Source organism: Pan troglodytes, chromosome 8 (genome assembly GCF_028858775.2).
Source record: "Pan troglodytes isolate AG18354 chromosome 8, NHGRI_mPanTro3-v2.0_pri, whole genome shotgun sequence".
In the NCBI taxonomy this organism is placed as follows: Eukaryota; Metazoa; Chordata; class Mammalia; order Primates; family Hominidae; genus Pan; species Pan troglodytes.
This window is the reverse complement of record NC_072406.2, coordinates 50,394,416-50,414,095: the sequence shown is the minus strand read 5'-3', so window position 1 is coordinate 50,414,095 and position 19,680 is coordinate 50,394,416. Positions and strand designations below refer to the sequence as shown.

The following is a 19,680-nucleotide window of genomic DNA, read 5'->3' as shown; positions in this document are numbered from 1 at the left end:
AGACGGGGTTTCACCATGTTGGTCAGACGGTCTCGAACTCCTGACCTTGTGGTGATCTGCGCACCTCAGCCTCCCAAAGTGCTGGGATTACAGGCGTGAGCCACCGCGCCAGGCCAGCAGCCACACTTTTAAGAGTTCTTATTCAATTCTTACTGAAGAGAAACTGCAAGGGCGTCACAGGGCCCCACTGAGCAGCGTTCAGGGTTTACAGTATAAATGCATGTCAATGTTAGTTATATAGGAACCTGCATGTATTTCCCATTCTAGGGTGTGGAGTGGGTGATTCTCAACAGATACTTCAGTTATCTCTAGAGTCCCTGGTAGGTATTGCTGAGGCTGAGCCCTGCTGCCCCTGGCTGGCCTGTGAGAGCCAGGTTTCATCAGCGGAGAGCAGGAAGCTCCATGAAGCACCCCTCAGAGAATGTGGGATTCAGGAGGCATGTTTCATGCAAGGCTTGCTATACATGACACTTACACTTGAGTCCCTACCTTGGAAAAAGAAAAACTCTGTTCCTAGTAAAGGAATGGCAGCAACATAGACCCCATAGGAGAAGGGGTCTTCTTTAGGCCACAGAGTAACTTGCTTTGATGCTGAAATCAGGCCTGGTTAAGGCTGGGCTGCCTATTTCTGCTACAGAGAAAGATGAGCCTGACCCTTTTCCTCTCTCCATGGAGATAGCCCTTCCCTAGGGTGGCTTCCTGGATCCTTCATAGAATCTCCTTTCCTCTACCACCATTTTTCAGCCCAGCTTATATACATTTCTATTCCTCTGCCCAGCACGTCGCTATGGACAGGACTCAGTGAGGAAAGCTAAACAGATTGAAAATGTAAACAAAACAAAACAAAACAGAAAAACCTACCTCACACATGCACACACCCCTGAGTAATCATGCTCTCTTTGTGTTCTCATGCATGGTGGTGCCCAAAAGGCCATAGAAATTTGACTGTTGAGGAAACTGAATCCAGGGAAGCTCAGTGACTCACTCAGAGTCACACAGCAGGCTGTGGCTGACTCAGAACTTGAGCCAGCATTCCAGACTCCTTGTCCACTGCTCTTCCTGCTCAGATCATGTATGGACACATGTAGTGGTGCAGGATATGCCTCATTTTATCATCCCAGAAGCTCCTCTTTTTGCAGCCAAATGGAACTCATTCCAAAACATAGGAAGACTGAGGATACTCCCTGAAGATGCCAAAACCTCACCTCCTTCTTGTTGCACTATGGAGCTGGACAGTGAGGGTTCCTAGTGGCAGGACAGTTTAAAGTCAGGCAGCGACGCCATTGGCACCAGTTGTGTGGTCTGTACAAAAGGGACTGGAAGGAAATGGAATAAGTCTCAGTGCTTTCATCTGCATGATGGGCATATTAACAGGCTCTATCACACAGGGCTATGGAAAGGATTGAGATATAAAAAGATCATACATTTATTTTTCTTAATTTTCCAATGTTTTATTTTTAGTTTATATGTATACATAGTAAGTGTATATATTTTTGGGGAGAAGATCATGCATTTCCTAGGACAGGACTAATACATTTAGCTGTGGCTATTATCACAGAGCACCAAGACCTTAGGTGGGGCAACCAGACTGGCTATGGGGCTTGATGTAAGCCAGACCCATGGCCCATAAACTATTTCAGGTAGGAAGTAAGCAATACTATAACTTGGACTCGAGGGGGAGCAAAAGGGCACCCCTCAATGGTGATGGCTGCCCACCTGGTCTCAACACTGTAAAACTTGGGACTTGCTGCCAAGCTCCACCAGGCAGGGGGCAGAGGACACTGAGTCTCCCCCAACTGAGTCAGGAGTGGCTCAGGAGCTGACACTGGCCTGAGCTTGCAGCAAAGGGTCCCTACGTACCAGGCTAGGCAGCTCTGGAGAAAGTAGAAGTGGATAAGTAAGGTGTGGACTCACCAAAGACAGTTTCAAAGTCAATTTCACTCTGACACACTCTCTGTGATCTTCCACAGTCAGCACAATGCCTGCCCCCTGTGGGTGTTGCATAAATATTTGTTGAATGAACGAATCAATCATTCAACAGACCAAGGCCAAATCAGAACCCCAAACCCTAAGGTCTTTATACTCTCACTGTCCATCCATCAATCTTCCTGTCAGAAATCAGAATATACCTTTGCAATACCCTTTGCTAGCCTTTCAGTTATCTTTTGAATAGAGGCTCTGAGCCTTGAAAATATTGCCTGGGAAATATTAACACCCATTTGAGTATCTCCCAAACACCTCAATTAACTATATGGTGCTGTCTGGCCAGGACCTTATTTCGGTATAATGTGAACCTGAGACAGCAGCACGTCCTAGTCGCATCCTTGAAATGCCTAACACCTTCATTCATGCTTGGCCCTGGATTGCGGGGAGATCTGCAAACCTCATCAGAGCATGGCTTCCCAAGGGCCAGGTCACAGGGCACTTTGCAGCCTGAATTCATCCAGGACTGCCTCTGGCTGAGCACACTAATTTGTTGACCAGGTTGGGTGCCCTTGGCAGCTCCAACCACCATGTAGATACTCCAGTCAGCTTTTCTACCTCAAAGAATGGAGGTTTTCAAACACTGTTGGCCATGATCCACAGTAGGAAATACATATTGCAGTGACCCAGTGCATATATGCATACAATGTATTTTATCATTCTCACATACACATTTTCCCCCCACATTTGAACATCTCTGAAATTTGGATATGTTTTACAAATTATGACATCTTGCCATTAATTGGCAGCATTTTTTTCTTTCTGGGTGATATATAAAGTTTTGCACTTTCCAATAAATGATGACTGTGATTCAGTGAAATATGGCATATGTGTAATTAAAAACCACTTTTTATAAAAACTATCTTTGCTGCATGTTGCTCTATGACATTTTCTGTGTGTTATTTTATTTCTTTTCCTTTTAATGCAGTTCACTGCTACCCATTTAGTCAACTTGGACCACCCTCTAGAGGGCCTTCAACTGTTATTTTCAATACATTGTCACAGGGACAGAGGAGGGTGTTAGGGAACTCTGTGACTAAAGAGTTTTCCATAAATGGGTGGACCTCAGTTTACAAGCATTAAGTTATTGGGCCAGGAGGGGGAACAGATCATGATTAGGAGAGTGGAAAAGAAAGATGACAAATCACTTTAAGTCAGACAAACCTCTTTCTGTACTAGCTCCCTTACTTACTAATCATAGAACTGTGGATATATTTTTAAAAATTATTAGTGTCTTTAGTTTTCTCACTTGTAAAACACTGAACAGAGCTCCTGTCATTCAGAGCTGTTGTCAACATGAGAGTTAAGAGTGTAAAGCACTGACCTGGGGCCTGCATGTAGTAGGCACTCAATAAATCGTGGCAATCATGGCATTGGTGATGATGACACTCAGTAACTAGTAGGTGTTATTATTAAAAGTCACAAAAACAGCTAGTACACAACATGACATTGGCTGGTATAAAGATCTTACAATTATTTTTAAAGTTTCATTGTATTCATTTGATTATATAGTTTCTTGCCATCACAACAAACACTCCTATTCATGTCTAATTCGATACCTGGTGAGTCCACGTAAGCATTTGGGTCCCCACTGATGAGAGCACCATGGCCAGGTCACCCACTTGATCAGGTTCTCTTGCTTTTTGTTGTGCATCTCATCTTATTGTAGGCATTCAAACTGTGGGCTCAGGCAAGCCTTTCCAGTGTGATCATATTAATTTTATATTTTATGTGTTAACATGTGCCTCCAATAACTTGCTTTCCTTGCTCACCATGGTGATGCATTTTTCCTACTTTATGTCCTCCCTCATTGATTATGATGGGCTGTTGACTATTTGAACCTGGTACTTTTACTTGATCACCTCTACGCAGTTTCACTCCCATTCATTTCCAATTTCTCTTTTATCAGTGTTCTCAGTCCTTATAGGCCTAGATGTTCATTGTGGTTTCATCATCTATTTGATCTCCCCTCTCATGTTTCATTAGCATTTCTTCAATAGTTTCTCAGGGTTATTTCTCATGATTCAGCCATTGTATACTTCTTAAAACTTTTAAGCCTTTGAATAACTGGAGGAATGTCTCACAGAGTCATAACATTTTTTGGTTACATGAATTAACCCTCAAAAATGTATTCAATTATCAGAAATACTTTAATGCATTGTATTGGGTTTAAAATGATTAAGGTACGTTTATTATTATGTAATGAAGAAATTCTAAGCTTAATTTCAAAAATGGTAAGTAAGTGTTTAGAGATGCATACAATTCTAGTAAATAGATAATTTCTACCTGTCTCCTGTCATTATCAACATTTGTAAACTAACAGGCATGGTTTTCTTTTGAATACCAGATATTTGTGTGTTCATTAGCTCGACTGAATGTGTGAAACATTCGATGACTTCTTTAGCTCAGTATGTAGGAAGGTAGGTGGGTATATAAGAAAGGAGGAAGAACAGTAGGAAGATATATACGTTGGTATATAGACAGGTAATAAGGATAATTATCATCATTATTATTTTCCTTGGTTTTTCAGGATTAGCCATGTGAAATACTATTATAATTTGTTGCGTGTGTTACGGGTCTCTTAGTTTGCAAAGAGCATTCACCCTCCTGATATCCTAACTACTCAATAATAGAAGCTAAGTAAATATTCCCATTTAACAGAAGTGGATATAGAAGTCCAGAGAGGTGAGCTCCATGAGCAACACATTAGATGCAGTAATGTAATGCCATGAAGAAATGGCAAATCTGGAGCTGAATCCCTGGGATCCTAATTCAGTGCTCCTTCTACAATACTAGGTAGGCAGAGATGACAAGAAAAAATGCTGGAAGAAGCAATGGGTACTCCTCTCCCTAGTGCTTCTGTGAAGGGCTTTGGTTCCATTTAAAAAGTAGAATACTCTAAAAGTGGCCACAGTCCTTGGCTCAAGAATTTTGGCTATCTCATAAAGCAACATTAAAACAAAATGGCCACAGGTCACAAAGATTGCATTGTACTGAGAAATGACCTTGTACAGTGGTCAATCTCAGTCCCAGACAAGCTTGCAAAGCAGAAAATCTTATTTTCCACTTTTCCTGACCAGCTTTTCTGGAGCCCTGAGCTCTGTTTCTTGTGAATGGGGACACTGAGCTAAGAACTGAGATTTCCTGATGCCTAGATATGATATTTGTTCATTACCCATATATTTGACACCTGATATCTGACCTTTGCAGGCCAAAGGGCCAGTTTCTGTTGAGTTCTGATAAAGTCAGTCCACAAATGTTATTTGCTGCTCATCTCATCTGTGACCATCTTCTGCTGGGCATTGGTGCCATCTTATTCTAATCTCTGATTGTTGAAATACAGCTCAGTCCTTGCAGGGATAGGGTCTAGTACATGCCAGAACTTCTTAACATGTAATTTTAATTTTCACAACAAACTTATGAGGTTGGTGCTATCATTTCACTTTATAGACATGAAGATTGAGGCTTAAAAAGGCTAAGCAAACTCACCAGTGGTGAACAGCTACTGCACAGTAGAGCTAGAATCCAAACCCACACCTGCCTGATGTCAAAATATTAAATTTTACACTCTGTCATTGGCACCTGAATACTTTGTTTTCAAACCCCCAGCTCACCAGCGGCTTGGACCCCAAATTTGAAAGAAACGCTATCACCCAACTCAATTCTTCTGACCATGAACAAACATCCCAAGCGGTATGAGAAATTTTAGCAGCCATGGTGCAGAGCTCTCTGAAGCCTGATATAGATTAGGAACAGAGAGAAGATTAGAGGTGTGTATATTATGGATTGTGGGCATAAGACTTGGATAAGGAAAAGATTGCATTGTATTGAGAAATGGCCTTATTTGAAGTAAGGAAGAGACACTCTGTTGATTGGCCACATCCCAAGATGCTAGCATGGCAGTGAAGGTGGGCTTGGAAGGGGAAAAGGAGGAACCTACAGCCCTATTTCTGCCCTGGGTGGTATAAGAGAGTTGAAGGAATTAGGGGAAGAGGAGTGTGCTCCTGGGGGTCACCTCTCTTGAAGGGAGAAGAGAGGCTTCGAGACGGAGTCCCCTTCTACTTGTGTATTTTGTATGGAACAGACATCTCCACACCTTAGTTTCTTTGAATTCCAGGTATTGGAAACAGAAATAGCAAAAACATGTATGCTTTACTACTTCAGATCTACTGAAAATCAGATTTCTTGACAAGCTAGGATGGGGCTGTCAGTGAGGGGTCGTTCCTGTAATATCAACTTCTGGGTGCAGAGTAGCTACAGAGGGACACAAGGGGCAAAGAGAAAGAGTCTGTGCATTCTTGTAATCAACCAATAGTGGAAATGGCAGAGTGACAGAGTAAAGTAGGGAGGAAGAGGGGAGAAGTGGCCAGCAGACACAGTGCTGGGGGAGCAGTGAATGGCGCAGTGGGGGAGCAGACAGTGAATGGCTGGGGGAGAGTGGTGGGGGAGTCTGAGAAGGCTCCTCGTGAACATATTTTGAGCCTTGGAAGATGAGGTAGGTGGGACGCACAGGAAGGAGAGGAACAGCATTCCCACCAGGGAACCTTGTTTGGAGAAGGTACTGAAGTTGACGCCCACAGTCCCTGTGCTGTTTCTTGGCCAGTGTAGGGGACTGTCTTGAATGGCATATGAAAATGAAGTGAAAGATGTCATGGAAAGCACCTGCCTGGGGTGGCTATAACACCTTGCTGCCCTGTTTACCAATCTGTTAAATGGGAGAAATAATCCCTGTTTTACAGAAATGTCAGGAGGATTAAAAGTGGTGGTGTATGTCAAGGATCCAGCCCACTGCTTGGCATAAAATAGATGCCCTGTGAACAGCCACTTCTTACTCATTAAAAAGGGAAGATGATGGGTCCTTGGGGCTTCTTTCATATACATTTAAATGGGCGTTCAAAAGGATCTTGGAGCCCCTCTTGGAAACAGTAGAATGCTTCCATTGCACTGCACCCCAGGAGGCTGGAGAGAACTCTACTGGGCACCCTATAGGGAACCAACTTCTATTCTTCCTGCTGTAGCTTGCAGTAGGGAGGTCTGGGACCTGATGATTAAGGGCAGACCAGCAGGGGCTGAGGCCCCAAGTCACCCATGCTGATGGCCTCTGCCCTGCTGCGTGTGCGTATTCACGCATGAGTGTGTGTGCCTGTGCACATGTGTGTATCTGTGCTCAGGTGTATAAGCAATCACACAAAGGAGGAAGAGAAACGAATCAAAGGACTCTACTACAGAATTCCACCAAGCCACCATGACAATCAAAGAAAAGGAAAAATTTAAAGAATTTATAAAATAACTAGAAAACAATTCATAACATAACAGGAACAAAACCTTACATATCAATGTAAACCTTGATTGTAAATGGATTAAATGTTCATTTAAAATATATAGACTGGCTTAATAAATTTTAAAACATTTTCCAGCTATATGCTGCTTACAAGAAACTCATGTTGCCTGTAAAGGAGTAGAAAAAGATATTCCATGCAAATAGAAACCAAACTCAAAAAGTAGAAGCTATACTTATATCAGGTAAATCAGACTTTAAGTCAAAAACAGTTAAAAAAGGGCTAAAGGGTTACTATATAATAATAAAGGGGTCATTTCATCAAGAAGCTATGATAATTATAAATATATATTTATAAAATGCTGGATCACCTAGATTTATAAAAGCAATTTTTAGTCAGAAACAGAGAGATAAGCAGCAATACAATAATACTAGGGAAATTCAATATGCCATTCAGAGCATTAGACAAATTATCTAGACAGAAAATAAACAAACAAATATTGGACTAAAATTTGACTTTAGACCAAATGACTTAACAGACATTTATAGAACATTCTACTCAACAACTGCAGAATATACATTCTTCTCATCAGCACATGAATTATTATCCAAATTAGACCATATTTTAGGCCACAAAATGAGTCTCAACAAATTTTAAAACACTGAAATAAGATTAGGTATCTTCTCAGACCACAGTGGAGTAAAACTAGAAATCAATACCAAGGGAAACTCTGGAAACTATACAAATAAATGAAATTTAAATAACATGAATGACCATGAAGTCAACAGAGAAATTAAGATGAAAATTATTTATAAAATGAATTCTAAACTTGGAAGCAAAAAGATAACCTTCATGAAAACACATAGAAGTAAAAAACCCATTGGTAAAGCAGATACACAAATGAGGAAGAGCAAGGACTTATGGTAACATAACAAAACACTAACAAAGAACAATGTCAAAATAAGAGAAAAAGGAAGAAACAAAGAATATATAAAATAATTAATATAACAGAAACAATACCTTAGATATCAAAGACAACCCTGAATGTAAATGAATTAAATTATTCACTTAAAATAATAGACTGTGTGAATGAATTTAGAAAACATGGTCTGACTACAGGCTGCCTGCAAGAAATGCACTTCACCTATTAAGACACATATAGACAAGAAAGTAAAAGCATGAAAAAAGATATTTCATGCAGTGAGAAACTAAACATAAGCAGAAGTAGCTATACTTATATCACATAAACCAGAATTTAAATTAGAAAAGGAAACTCATTAAATAATAATAAAGTGACCAATCCAGCAACAGAATATAACAATTCTAAATATATATATTAACCAAACACTGGAATACCCAGATTCATAAAGCATATATTACTACAGCTAAAGAGAGGGATAGACTATAGACTGCAATATAACAATTGTGGGAGACTTCAATACCCCACCTCAGCATGAAAAAGATTATTGAAACAGTAAATCAAAAAACAAACACTGGATTTAAACTGGAATTTAGGCCAAATGATTTTAATAGACATTTACAAAACATTTTATCCAACAACAGCAGAATAAGCATTCTTTTTATTAGCACATTCTCCGTAACAGACTACAAATGTCAACATTTAAAAAAAATAGGCTACAAATGAGCCGGGCATGGTGGGTCACACCTGTAATCCCAGCACTTTGGGAGGCCGAGGTGGGTGGATCACGAGGTCAGGAGATCGAGACCATCCTGGCTAACACTGTGAAACCCAATCTCTTTAAAAATACAAAAAATTAGCCGGACATGGTGGCATGTGCCTGTAGTCCCAGCTACTCAGGAGGCTGAGGCAGGAGAATCACTTGAACCCAGGCGGCGGAGGTTGCAGTGAGCTGAGATTATGCCACTGCACTCCAGCCTAGGTGACAACACAAGACTCCATTTCAAAAAAAAAAAAAGGCTACAAATGACAACAACAAAAAATTTAAAAAACTGTAGCAAGTATCTCAAGCCACTCTAAAATACAACTAAAAATCAACACCAAGAGACACTTTGGAAACTATATGAATACATGAAAATTAAATAATACCATCCCAAATGACCATTGGGTCAATTAACAGTTAAGATTGACGTTTTTTAAAGTATTGAAAGAAATAAAAAAGAAAACACAACATATCAAAATCTATAGTATACAGCAAAAGCATTAAGAACAGATAGGCTATAGCAATAGACATCTAGATCAGAAAGCAGAAAGATTTCAAATCAACAATCTAACAATGCACCTCAAGGAAGTGAAAAAACGTGAACACACCAAACCCAAAATTTGCAGAATGGAAGAAATAATAGAGATTTGAGAAGAACTAAAGAGAGACTAAAGAAAGAAATACAAGGGATCAATGAAATGATAAGTATGTTATTCAAAAATATAACCAATATTGATAAACTGCCAGCTTGACTGACCAAGAAAAGAGATAAGAACCAAATCAGCAAAATAAAAAAATAGAAATTACAATTGATATCACAGAAATACCAAAGATAATCAGAGAATATTATAAATGTTAACAAATGGGAAACTCTAGAGGAAATAATTGAATTTCCATAAACACACAACCTATCCAGATTGAATCAGAAGTAGAAAAACTGAACTAATCAATGAGTAATGAGATTGAGTCAGTAATAAAATGTCTCCCAGCAAAAAAAGAAACAAGATCAGATTGATTAACTGCTGAATTCTTCCAAGTTTATAAAAAAAGAATGAACACCAATCCTCCTCAAACTATTTCAAAAACACATAAGAGAAAGGAACGCTTTACTCATTCTGAGAGGCCCTAAAACCAAACCAGACAACGATCCAAAAACAACAACAAAAACTACAGGCCAGTATCTGTAATAAACATTGATGCAACAATCCTTAATAAAATGCTAACAAACCAAATACAACAGCACATCAAAAGGTAATACACCACAATCAAGTGAAATTTGTACCAAAAATGCAAGGATGGTCACATACACATATCAATACACTAAATAAATTGCCTCAGTAGAATGAAGGACAAAACCCATATAACCAGGTCAATAGATGTAGAAGAAGCAATTGAAAACTTTCAACATCTGTTCATATTAAACCCCCCCAACAAACTAGGCATAGAAAGAGCATTCTGCAAAATTATAAAGGTCATATGTGACAAACCCAAAGCTAACAATATACTGAACAGACAAAAGCTGAAAGCTTTTTCTCTAGGACCTAGAACTAAACAAGAATATTCACTTTCACAAATCTTATTGAACATGAAAGTCCTAATCAGTAATCTGGCAAGAGAAAAAAATAACAGACTTCCAAATTGACTTGCAAAAGGAAGTCAAATTGTCCACTTTGCAGATGACATAATTTTGTATATAGAAAAACCTAAAAAGACTCCAACAAAAGACTATAAGAACTCATAAACAAGGCCAGGCACTGTGGCTCACGCCTGTATTCCCAGCACTTTGGGGTGCTGAGGCAGGTGGATCATCTGAGGCCAGGAGTTCAAGAACAGCCTGGCCAACATGGTGAGACCTTGTGTCTACTAAAAATGCAAAAATTAGTCCGGCATGGTGGCACGTGCCTGTAGTCCCAGCTAGTTGGGAGGTTGAGGCAAGAGAATCGCTTGAACCCAGGAGACAGAGGTTGCAATGAGCTGAGATCATGCCATTGCACTCCAGCCTGGGCAAAAGAGCAAGACTCCATCTAAAACAACAACAACAACAACAACAACAACAACAACAACAAAAAGAGAAAATCAACAAAAAAACAGAAAAGAAAATAATAGAACTCATAAACAAATTCAGCAACTTTGGAGAATACAAAATCAACATACAAAAATCAGTAGTGCTTCTCTACATTGATAATAAATAGTCAAAAAATGAAGCAAGAAGGCAATCCTGTTTACGATAGCTATATAAATTACCCAGGAGTAAATTCAATCAAAGACATGAAAAATCTTTACAAAGAAAACTACGGAATACTGATGAAAGAAATTGAAGAGGACACAAACAAATGTAAAGAAATCTCATGCTCATGGATAGAAAGAATTATTATCATTAAAATGACTACATTGTCCAAAGAAATCTAGAGTCAATGCAATTGCTATCAAAATAACATCGTTTTTATAGAAATAAAAAAAACAGATCTAACATTTGTATGAAAACAAAAAAAGAACCATAATAGTGAAAGTAATAAAAAACCAATGGGACAAAATAGAGAACCCAGCAATACACTTATGTTTGTATAGCCTATTGATTTTCAACAAAAGAAGCTAGAACGTGTACTGAGGAAAATATACCCTCTTCAATAAATGGTGCCGGGAAAATTGAATATCCATATGCCAAAGAATGAAACTATATCTCTCACCATACATAAAAGCTAACCCAAGGTGGATTAATGACTTAAACATAATCCTCTGGGAAATCCAAATCAAAAGCACAATGAGACATCATCTTACCCCGTTAGAATGACTAAGATTAAAAAGACAAAAAATAATACATGCTGTTGAGAATATGAAGAAAAATAATACTTATACACTCTTGGTGGGAATGTAAATTATTAAAACCACTATAGAAAACAGTATAGGTACTTCTCCAAAAAGTAAAAACAGAACTTTCAGATCATTTAGGAAACCCACTACTGGCTATTTACACAAAGGAAACTAAATCAGTATATCGAAGGGATACATGCACTCACATGTGTATCACAGCATTATTCAAAAAAGCAAAGACATGAAATCAACCAGTGTGTCTTCAATGAGCCATGGATACAGAAAATGTGGTTCAGGCACACAATGGAATAATACTATTTAGCCATAACAAATAAGGAAATTATGTCATTTGCAGCAACATGGGTGCAACTGGAGGTGACTATGTTGAGTGAAATAAGCCAGGCACAGGAATTCAAATATCACATATTCTCAACTCATACATAAGAGCTAAAAATTTGATCTCATAGAGACAGAGGATAGAATGATAGATACCAGAAGTGTGGAAGGGTGGGAGGGAGAAATAAAGAGAGGCTGATGAATGGGTAAAAACACACTTACATGGAAAAAAGTAAGTTTTAATGCCCAGTAGAAGGCTAGGGTAACTTGTGTTGACAATATCTTGTATATTTCAAAGTAGCTGAAAGAGAGGTCTTGAAATGTTCTCATCACATAGAAATGATATATATTCAAAATGATATCCTATATACCTTGACTTGATCATTACACATTCTATGCATGTAACAAATACATGTATCCCATACATATGGAAAACATTATGTGTCAATAAAAGAAAAACAAAATATACAAAGTTTAAATCTAAGCAATTTTAAATTAAATAGAGTAAAATATCCCATCACAAAAATTTTTATATTGTTAATTTGCTTTAATGCCCCATTCCGTGGCAACTAATGAATAAACACAAGATTCCGACCTTCTCTATCATTGGCTTTTTCTTTCTAGACCGTGGGATACATTTATATATGATGAATGCATTCATTACTAAGAAAGAGCGAAAGAAAATTTAAGTTTCTTGAAATTCAGTCATCTCAAATGACTATCTACCAATTAACCTACTAATTTCAGAATCCGCCCCATGAATGTTTTCCTAATAAAATTACTACCATAAAGCCAGAATATGAAGATGCATTTAAGCTAGACTTCTGTTGCCTTGTGAGTCAATTTAAAAAAAAAAAAAAACTCCTTCTTTAAAAAAATCCGTGTCATAGTATTGACTTGTAGTACATTGGGCAGCAAGCCTCTATTGCTTGGTAATAATTTGAGCCACAATTTGAGGCTAAACATGCATTTATTTTTTTAAAATAAAGATTATAATCTGTAATTTTATATTATACTTTAAAATTATCTGCTGTTATTGTGAAAATTTTACAATTATTTGAAATGAACTTAGTGACTGCATAATATTAAATCAAAAGAATGTCATAAATTTACCATTTTTCTACTGGACATTGAGTTTTCTGCCATTTAAATTTATATTTAATTGTGTGATGATTTCATAAAAATTTCTTGGCCTCATCAGATTGTAAAACTTGTGTTGTTTATGGTCATTGCTACATTCTTATTTCAGAGCAGTACCTGCTAGGCCTGATGGATGATCTGATAGAAAACTGGCTTCAGCAAGGAGCTTCCACAGGTGACCTTGGTTCTGCAGTGATAACAGCTCCTATTGCATAGGGTAATAAAATTATTCAGAAAAAGCAGGGATACAACATCTACATTTTCCTTGCTTGAAATGGGTTGCCAAATTAGTACTAGGATTTATCTTTTTCTTCTCCAATTAATTTATAATCTATTCCACCTTTCTCTTTCCTGCCCTACCAATCACTGCTCTGTTTGAGGACAGTTGCAGAAAATTTTCTACCAGTATGTTTGCTACAATTTTATTCTACAATTCTGTGAAAATGTGCAACCTTCCAACTCTCAATCAGCATCCCTTCCCTTTCGCAGTTCTTGTTCTGATTCTTTCAAGTTTTTTGAAAGTGTCAGAGAAGAAATAGTTGAACCAATATGTAAAATGACTTTCAATTTACCAACATAGGAAGAACATACATTTGTGACCCCAAACATGGGTGAAGTTGGCCCTCCTCATCCATGGGTTCCACAACCCTGGATTCAAACAACTGTCAATCAAAAATGTTTTTATAAAAAGTATCTATAATAAACATGTACACATTTTTTTCTTGTCATTATTCCCTAATCAATACAGTATAACAACTATTTAGATAGCATTTACATTGTATTAGGTACTATAAGTGATCTAGTGATTAAAGTATATGAGAGAATGTGTAGAGCATAGATTATATGTAAATACCATACCATTTTATATAAGGGACTTTTGCATGCATGGATTTTCATATCCGAAATGAGTCCTGGAATCAAGTTGCCAGGAATACTAAGGAACTACTCTATATAATAAAATGTGAACAAATAGCATTCAGAAAAACTCTAGCCATTTTCTACAATAATTTGTTAAAATGAATAACAGACTCAAGTCTTTCCCTGGCCCATATGGCTTGGGTGGCAGCCCCTGAGATGCAGCTTCCTTCTAGAAAGATGCACATTAAGATCACTGTGTGCAGTTGAGGGGTAGAGTCATATGATGGCTCCCAACTGAGAACAGAACACATTCTTTCTTTTTCACATTTCTACTGCCTGAGATTGTCATCTTGAGAGGCATACCATCTTGCCACAGGAAAGAAGTTCCTAGCAGGCTCTGTCAAACATCTGTTTTCATGTATTTACTATGTACCTACAGTTGCAGATCATGGAAAATTTGAGAATTTATCAAATTTTTTTTCCATTTTGAAAAGTTTCTCTTCTAGTTTGAGAAGACACAATGCTAATAGTAAAAATGAAAGAGGGGTTATCACTACTGATCTCACTAAGACTTAAAGCATGATAAAAGAATATTATGAACAACTTTATGCCCACAGATTTGATAACCTAAATAAAATAGCAAAACTCCTTAGAAGAAATAACCTATCAGAACTCAAGCAAAAAGAGATAATTTGAATAGCAATTATATTTATTAAAGAAATTTTGGCCGGGTACAGTGGCTCACACCTGTAATCCCAGCACTTTGGGAGGCCAAGGCGGGCAGATCACGAGGTCAGGAGATCGAGACCATCCTGGCTAACACTGTGAAACTCCGTCTCTACTAAAAATACAAAAAAATTAGCCAGGCGTGGTGGAGGGTGCCTGTGGTCCCAGCTACTCAGGAGGCTGAGGCAGGGGAATGGCACAAACCCAGGAGGCAGAGCTTGCAGTGAGTAGAGATCGCGCCACTGCACTCCAGCCTTGGTGACAGAGCCAGACTCTGTCTCAAAAAAAGAAATCTTGAGTCAATAATCAATAACCTTACCAAATAGAAAGTACCAAGTCCAGACAAGATTACTAATAAATTCTACCAATCATTTAAGGAAGAAATTATAACAATTCTCTACAGTCTGCTCCAGAAAATAGAACCAGAATGAATACTTCTAAACTCACACTATGAGGACAATATCATCATGATACAAAATCTAGACCAAGACATTACAAGAAAAACAGCCACAGAATAACTCACATAAACATAGATGTAAAAAGTTTCAATACAATATTAGAAAATGAAATTCAAAAATGTATAAAAAGAATTATACACCACAACCCAGTGAGAATTATCACATGCATTCAAGGTTGGTTCGCCATTTGAAAATCAATTAATCGGCCTGGCGCAGTGGCTCACACCTGTAATCCCAACACTTTGGGAGGCCGAGGCGGGCAGATCATGAGGTCAAGAGATCAAGACCATCCTGGCTAACACAGTGAAACCCCATCTCTACTAAAAATACACACACAAAAAAAATTAGCCAGGCATGGTGGCAGGCACCTGTAGTACCTGCTACTCGGGAGGCTGAGGCAGGAGAATGGCATGAACCCAGGAAGCAGGGCTTGTAGTGAGCCAAGATCACACCACTGCACTCCAGCCTGGGCAACAGAGCAAGACTCTGTCTCAAAAAACAAATTAATTAGTTCATTATATTAATAATCTATAGAAAAATCATATAGCCACATCAATGTCAAAAAAGCATTTGACAAAATCCAAAACTGATTCATGATAAAAACTCTCCATAAACTAGGAATAAAGGGAAACTTTCTCAATTTGATAAAGAATATCAACAAAAAAACTTGCATCTAGTCTCATACTGAATGCTGAAATACTAGATGCTTTCCTGCTAAGATCGAGAACAAGCCAAAGATGCCTCTTCTCACCATCCCCATACAAGCTTATACTATAAACTCTAGCTAATGGAATAAGAAGATTAAAAGTTCATAGATTGGGAGGGAAAAATGAAAATCTCCTTTTTCACAGATGACATGATTGCCATGACACAAAAATCCCACATGATGCAAAAATCCCAAAGCATAACAAAACAAACCTCTTAGAATAACCAATTATAATGAGCAATTATAGCAACTTTGATGGATACAAGATTATTATACAAATGTCAATTGCTTTTCTTTGTATCAATAATTAATAATTAGAACCTAAAATTAAAAACACAATGGCATTTACACTAGTAACAAACAAATAAAATAGGTACAAATCTAACAAAATAAGTATGAGATCTATATAAAAACTATAAAATTTTGATTAAAAATTAAATATCTACATTAATAGAGTGATCACTCACATTCATAAATAGATTCAACAGTGTTAGAATGTCTTTACTTCCATACTTCATGCATATTCAATACAACCCCAATCAAAATTCTATCAAGTTAGACTGTGAATACTGACAAACTAATTTTATAGTTATCATAGAAAAGCAAAAGATACAGAATAGCCAAAATATTGAAGAAGAACATGGTTGTGGTAACAATGCTACCCAGCTTTAAGAATTACTATTAAGCTACAGTAATCAAAACAGTGTGGTACTGAAGAAAGAATAGAGAAATAGATTAATGAAACAAAATAGCTCAGAAGTTGACCCAAAAAAATATATTCAACTTCTCTTTGATAAAAGAGCAAAGGTAAGTCAATTGAGAAAAGATAATTTTTTTTCATTTTTTTTGAGACAGACTCTCACTCTATCACCCAGGCTGGAGTGCAGTGGCACCATCTCGGCTCACTGCAAGCTCCTCCTCCTGAGTTCATGCCATTCTCCTGCCTCAGCCTCAGCTCCTGTAGCTGGGACTACAGGAGCCCGCCACCATGCCTGACTAATTTTTTTTTGTGTGTGTATTTTTAGTAGAGATGGGGTTTCACCGTATTAGCCAGGATAGTCTCCATCTCCTGGCCTCATGATCCGCCCACCTCGGCCTCCCAAAGTGCTGGGATTACAGGTATGAGCCACCAGGCCCGGCCCCGAGAAAAGATAATTTTTCAACAAACGATACTGGAAGAACTGGACATTCCCATGCAAAAAGAAGAAAAAAACCTAGACACAGACCTTACAACTTTCACAAAAATTAACCCAAAGTAGATCATAGACCTATGTAAAATGCAAAACTACAAAACTCCTAGAAGATAACATAGGGCAGAATCTGAATTACATTGGGATTGGCTTCTTTAATATATCAAAATAATTATCCATGAAAGAAAAAATTATACATTGAACTATATGAAAAATAAAACTGCACTGCAAAAGACACTATTCAAATAGGACAATTCAGAGTGAGAGAAAATATTTGCAAAACACATATCTGATAAAGAACACAATTATATGGAGATTTCTCAGAATATTAAAAACAGAACTACCATATGACCCTGAAATACTCCCACTGAGTATATGGCCAAATAAATTGAAGAGATGTAATAAATGGATACATGGATAAACAAAACGTGCTATATCTACACAGCAGAATACTATTCAGCTATAAAAAGAAATAAAATCTTGTCATTTGAGGCAACATAGATGAATCTGAGGGACATAGGATTAAATAAAATAAGCCAGAGGCAGAGAGAGAAACACCCTGATCTTACTTATATCTGAAATCTACAAAATCTACTAAAGTGAATTTCACAGAAGAGTAGATATGGCAGTTACCAGTGGTTGTGGGGAAGGGGGAAGATAAGAAGAGATTGGCCAATGGGTACAAAGTTATAGTTAGATAGGAAGAATAAGTTATTGTGTCTATTTCACATCAGGGTGACTCTAGGTAATAATAACGTATTGTGTATTTCAAGTTACCTAGAAAAAAGAATCTTGAAAGTTACCACCAAAAAGAAATGATAAAGGTTTGAGGTGATGGACATGCTAACTACCCTGATTTTATTATTATGCAATTTACATATATTTTGAAACATCACACTGTATCTCAAAAACATGTGCAATTTTATGATTAAAAGTCAACTAAATGAATGAATTAGTGAATAAATAAATAAATAAATCTACCAATGACAAAAACAATCCCAAAATTATTGAGCCTGTGCTCTGTGTTCCTTGTGGCATACATTTTTCAGTCAGCCACTGCATTTTTAACTGTATTTTATCTTTGTTTTTGCCTTCATGTTTTCCTTGTTCAGAGCTTGAGGGTCAAAAAGACCTGTATTAATGTTATGCTTACATGCTCACTATCACCACTCCTACTCAACATAGTAATGGAAGTCCTAGCCAGAGCATTTAGGCAAGGGAGAGAAATTAAAGGCATCCAAATAGGAAGAAAGGAAGTCAAATTATCTCTGTTTGCTGATGATATGATTCTATACCTAGAAAACTCTAAGGATTCTTCCAAAAGACTCTTAGACATGATAAGTGACTTCAGTAATGTGTCAAGATACAAAACGAATGTGAAATACTCAGTAGGTTTTATATACCCTAATAAAATAAAAGCTGATAAGCAAATCAAGGATGCAATCAAATTTAAAATAGCCACATATGCAAATTTAAATACCTAAAAATATATCTAACCAAGGAAGTGAAAGATCTCTACAAGATAAACTAAAAAAAAAAAAAAACAGATGAAAGAAATTGCAGATGAAAGAGGGAAAACATTTCATGCTCATGAATTGGAAGAAACAATATTATTAAAATTTCCATACTACCCAAAGCAATCTGCAGACACAACACAATTCTGTCAAATTACCAATGCCATTTTCAGAAATTTTTTACAAAAGCAATCTTAATATTTATCTGGAATCAAAAAAGAGCCTCAATAGCCAAAGCAATATTAAGCAAAAAGAACAAAGCCAGAGACATCGTATTACCTGACTTCAAAATATATTACAAAGCCATATTAAACAAAATAGCATGGCGCTGGTAAAAACAATGGACACATATGTCACTGGAACAGAATGGACAGCCCACAAATATATCCACACATCAGCAACCAACTGGTCTTTTCAACAGTCAAAAAATATACAATAAGGAAAAGACACCCTATTCAATAAATGGTTCTGGGATAACTGGCTAGCCATATGCAGAAAAATAAAACTGGACTCATACCTCTCACCATGTACAAAAATTAACACAACATTGATGATACTTAAATATAAGACCTCAGAAAACAAAAATCCTAGAAGATAACCTAGAAAAATTTCTTCTAGACATTGGCATAGGAAATGAGCTTATGACTAAGACTTCAAAAGCAAATCCAACAAAAACAAAAACTGACAATTGGAATTCTGCACAGCAAGAGAAACAGTCAACAGGGTAAACACATAACCTGCAGAATGGGTGAAAATATTTACAAACTATGCATCCAACAAAGGACTAATATCTAGAATCTTTAAGGAACTTAAATCAACAGAATAACAAATAACTCCAGTAAAGTGGTCAAAGGACATAAATAAACACTTCTTAAAAAGAAGACATACAAGCAGCCAACAAACATAAAAAATGCTCAACATCGCTAATCAACAGAGAAATGTGAATTAAAGCAACAATGAGATACCATCTCACACCAGTCAGAATGACTATTATTAA

At 37.2% G+C, this 19,680-nt stretch overlaps 1 long non-coding RNA gene across 4 annotated transcripts in view; it reads right to left on the bottom strand.

The window, feature by feature from the left end:
• Positions 1 to 19,680, bottom strand: part of LOC738506 (uncharacterized) — a 122,899-nt gene that overhangs the window by 48,640 nt on the left and 54,579 nt on the right. Inside the window, exons 8-10 of one of the 4 annotated variants that reach the window (XR_010146851.1) lie at positions 13,349 to 13,436; positions 1,915 to 1,989; positions 862 to 1,316 (exon numbers count right to left, since the gene is read on the bottom strand). The exons of 1 other annotated variant lie outside the window; for it this stretch is intronic. This is a non-coding gene — a long non-coding RNA (uncharacterized LOC738506). The remainder of the gene's footprint in view (positions 1 to 861; positions 1,317 to 1,914; positions 1,990 to 13,348; positions 13,437 to 19,680) is intronic. 2 more of the 4 variants (XR_010146853.1, XR_010146852.1) reach the window with 2 other exon arrangements.